At 41.5% G+C, this 4,834-nt stretch overlaps 1 protein-coding gene across 2 annotated transcripts in view; it reads right to left on the bottom strand.

Moving 5' to 3' along the window:
* Nucleotides 1–4,834, bottom strand: part of Stk38l (serine/threonine kinase 38 like) — a 58,028-nt gene that overhangs the window by 50,257 nt on the left and 2,937 nt on the right. The gene's annotated exons all lie outside the window — the stretch shown is intronic.

The raw sequence follows: 4,834 nt of genomic DNA, 5'->3' as shown, positions 1-4,834 counted from the left end.
AGGAGGGAGGGAGAGGGGGATTGCTCTTGCTCACCAAGCCTGGCTAAGATCCTCTGTTCTTTGATTAAATTTCTATCTGCTCTGCCTTGCCCTTCCTTCAGCACGCGTACTCTAGTTAGGAAGTGGCAGTCGAGCTCTGCCGTGCCCTTCCTTCAGCACGCGTACTCTAGTTAGGAAGCGAGCAGTCGAGCTCAGGATGAGCAGAGAACAACTTAACTAAGAACTGAAGCCTGGGAGTTTCAGGATTAAAAATGAAAAACTAAAATCCAGCCTCATGATTTGACAAATTCAAAAACAGTGCCCAAGGCTCAAAACTATGCCTCTGTTAAAGAAAATCTTGTGTTGTAATATTTAGCCAACCCTAACTGGTTTTAATTAAGTCAGATGGCTGACAGTATTGTTTATCTTGGCTTAATTGTTGAGGCCAAGAACCATGTCTCATCAACTAATTTTGTAGAGTTCTCAACACTCTGCCCATAGTGGCTTTTAATCTATTAAGACAACTACCATTTACATACTTGTGTTAAACTCATATGCACCCAAGTTTAAGGGTAGTTCTCTCTATTTTAAGATTTCAGGTAAATTATTTAAATCTGAGTTTTTCTTTCTCTCCCTGTATGGATCTAACAGTGGTATCCTCACTATATACTCATGAATGAGTTAAGAATGTATAAGAGTGTTTCACAAAACTGTAAGACATAATAATACAATGTGCAACTAGTAGTCTTACAATAAGCTTTCTCCAGGAGCAAGCCTCTCCTTGCTATAAATCTGAGCACAGTTGTACATTTTTTCTTCTTTTTTATTTTGTTTTTGTTTTTTTTTTTTTTCAAGACAGGGTTTCTCTGTATAGCCCTGGCTGACCTGGAACTCACTCTGTAGACCAGGCTGGCCTCAAACTCAGAAATCTGCCTGCCTCTGCCTCCCAAGTACTGGGATCAAAGGCGTGTGCCACCATTGCCTGGCTACAGTTGTACATTTTTCCCAGAAAAATTTACACTTGACATGCAAAACTCTAAAGAGCTCCTGAGGGGAATTATCCAAGAGGTACAGGGGAAAAAAGAAAAGTCAGGCAAGACTGGGAACTTGGTAAACAGACAGCAAAAGAAAAGTTTTTGTAATAAAGTAACAGGAGAGAGAGCAAGCCTGGGTCCTACCAGTCCTGTCAGACTCTACCTCTATCTCCCTGTATTCCTGGCCAGGTCAGCTCAGCTCTCTGAGCTCCCGTTTCCTCAGATAATAATCCATACAGCTCCCTTGGAATCCAGTCAGGCTATCTATACACAGTGTATTCAGCTACTGAGGGCTGTGCCAGCACATACTAAGTAATAAGTTAAGCTGCTGCTGAGAAATTAGAGGTAACCCTACTGAGAGCAGAGTGAGGCCTGGGTAAGAGGAAGACAGCAGCTCTGAATCAAATCTATGAATCACATTGGGAGATGACGTTTGATCAATATAAAGCAGTTTCGACTGGACAACTGAGGATTGTTGAGAGAGCCACAATCAAAATTCCAAGTCACAAAAGCACCAGCCATAGCAGCTTATGCACATGCATAAGAGCGTGTGAAACCACACCAAGAAAGTTAAGTGTTAGTGTCTACAAGCACTTCTCTGCCTCAGACTCAACTGTCTAAACTTTCATAGACACAATAAAAGCTGGGACCCAAAGCAAAGGGCCTGTGATTTGGCATGCCAAAAACAGATGGCACCATTAATTAGCAGTCAGCCAGTACTGCCATCTTGATTCTCATTTGCAGTGGATCTGAGTGGCTAAACTTTACTAATTCCACCAGCTCAGGAACCACAATAACCATACCGTGTTCCAGAAATTAGGAAAGGAGGGAATAAATTCCCTTCCTGAATCAAATGCAAAGGTAGTAAACAATGACGATGGTAATGAGTGCTACCTACATACCTGTGATCAGAAATTGGCATAAACGCACACTGTATATGCAGAATCAGTAAGACCAACAAAGACCAAGAAAACAATGAACCTGTGTGTGTGTGTGCACAGAGAATCAACAGCAACTTGGGTTGGCAAATCATCTAGTATTCATTGCAGGGAAAGCAGGAGCCGGCTCAGGAATTTAAAAGTGAGGAGAGCACAGGACAATAGAAGGTTGATGTGGGATCAATGTACATTACACATACAATGAAAATGTCACTATGAGACCTCTCTTTCTGTACAACTTAATATACATAAAACATAAATATACGATCTAAGTTTCAAACAAGAACAAGTTCCCATAGGCTACTAGCAAGGCTTGAGTTTTGTTTAGATCCACACAACATGAACGTGTATGGTCAGAACACCACATGACCTGTAACTGTCAAGGTTTTCCCTAAGATCTGTGCAGAGGCCTCTAGTAGAGAGACAGGGTTTCTCTGTGTAGCCCTGGCTGTCCTGGAACTCACTCTGTAGACCAGGCTGGCCTCGAACTCAGAAATCCACCTGCCTCTGCCTCCCAGGTGCGGGGATTAAAGGTGTGCTTCACCACCGCCCTGCCAGTACTTTTCAATACAGACAAAACTATTCCACATGGGAAAAAGATGTTCTTCAAATTTCCATTCCCCAGGAAGGGTGCTTGCTTTCCCTTTGATGGAGTAAATGATATCTCCTAGGATAAAGAATTTTTCACAAGCAAACCTGTACTTAAGAGGACCTTGTAAACCAGAGTTCTCAACCCGTGGCTCGTGACTCTTTTTGGCATCCAATGACCCTTCACAAGGGTTGCATATCATATATCCTGCATACTAGATATTTATATTATGAACAGTAACAGGAGCAAAATAACAGTTATAGCAACAAAACTAATTTTAAGGTTGAGGGTCACCACAACATGAGGAACTGTGTTAAAGCATTAGGAAGGTTGAAAAGCACTGCTGTAAACCTCTTTAACTATTAAAGCAAACTTAAAAATCATCTCTACAAAATTTTGGGCTGCAGATCTGGAAGGTACTGTCAAAGGTACAAATAACTAAAAACAACAATGAATGCTCTCTGCATATACGTGACAGAGATTTGCAGAATCTGCACATGCAGAATCAGCAAGAACCAACAGGATAAGTAGAAAAGAGATTTAAGATGTGCTGATAGCTTCTTTTTACTATCTTTGTCTTATTTCATGAACTTTAAATACTGACAGCTCTGCTACCTTCCCCATTAAAGCTTATCAATCATAAACTGTTGACTTAAGAGAGGCCCCTAGAATCTACCACACTCAGCCAAGAAGAGAGCATGTTCTACACTCTGAGAGACTGGTCCCTGACCCTTAACAAAGTACAGATCATCTGAGCAAAGATGAAGGCAAGAGCCTAGATCTCAGGGGATAGGTAGGTAAGGATAGGCAGGGCCCACCAATGCTTACCATACACACCATTTAAGTTTAACTGACTTCACTGTGATTCCAATCAGTTAACCAGTACCAAACATTAAGCCTGAGCATTCATAAACAGAGCCTGACAGACTATTCTCAACAGCCAGGGATACACAGAGAAATCCTGTCTCGAAAACCAAACCAAACCAAACCAAACCAAACCAAAACCTTGCTTCAGACATTGTCAGAATAGTTGTTTATGGAAATAAAAACTGAGAGGTCTGAGACTGACATCATCAGCTCAAGTCCAACTTCATAATTCAATCCAAACACTGTCTAATGCCAAGTAGCCTTTAGAAACACAAGATATGATACAACAATTGAAATGTTGCTATGGGGAAGGGGTACTTTTAATTTCTCATTTTGAATCTACATGGGTCTCACTTGATGCTTACAACTAATTAGCATCAAAAGCAACTTTCCAAGTGACTAAAATATTTTACATGCCAAAAATATTTTTTTCCTCTGCTGAGTGTGGTGGTGCACACCTTTAGTCCCAGCATTGCAGAGACTGAAGCAAATGGATATGTGTACATTATAGCCAGCCTGGCCTAAGTTTCAGGACAGCCTGGAACTATACCAGCTACACAGTGAGACTCTGTCTCAGAAACAAACAAAAACCACAATTTATTTACCTAGGTTTTCAATTCCTTGGGATTCCCAAAATTTAGATGCATTTTCCAAAATCTACTCTTTGCAACTACAGACCCAAGCAAGACCTTCCTGAATGACAAAATCAGGGGCAGTGTGTAAATCCAAGGTGTCTAGGCCAAAGCAACTCTACTACCTACTGTCTACTTGAGTTTGACACCTCATTTACTCCATCAGCAAGGCAAGAGTGATAGGAACACTCCCTCTGGTAAACGAGACATATAAGCAAAGGGTTTGGAAGCAGAGGCCCTGTATAACATGTCCTCTCACAGTCCTACCATCAGCCAGGTCGTCCAAATCGTCTGCACAGATGCCTTCTCCTCCTGAACCCCTTCAGTTGTCTGGTAGACTGATCCTTCCTTGCTTGCCTTCAGTATGAATTTTATATTCTAGGTACTGGAGATGGAATCACACGCCTCTCCCTCAGGACAAAGACCACAGCATCTGTGTAAAGCAGGCAAGCAACCCTCTCTCCCTTCATCCTTCCTTCCAATGCTTGTAAACAATAATATCCTGCCAATCAGCAAAACCTTTACCTGGAGACTGACGTGCCGTGTTAACCAGTATATGGCACTAAGTACTTCCTTAGGAATTGAACAAAAACTGTTGGGAGAACAAAGAAGAAAGAATGATAGGAGAATATACCTGTTTGCTTAAACACAATTCTGCTACCTTAAGCTTGCTTTCATCATCTCACTGAAAGAGGCCATGATGCTTTTCATATAAAAACTCAGGGTCAGTTGTTCTTCCTGTATTCCAAACTTCTGGGCTAATAACCACTTATCAGAGAGTGCATACCGTGTTTG

The sequence above is a fragment of the Mastomys coucha genome, unplaced genomic scaffold, assembly GCF_008632895.1.
Source record: "Mastomys coucha isolate ucsf_1 unplaced genomic scaffold, UCSF_Mcou_1 pScaffold20, whole genome shotgun sequence".
NCBI classification, from domain to species: domain Eukaryota; kingdom Metazoa; phylum Chordata; class Mammalia; order Rodentia; family Muridae; genus Mastomys; species Mastomys coucha.
This window is presented reverse-complemented; position numbering and strand designations above follow the sequence as displayed.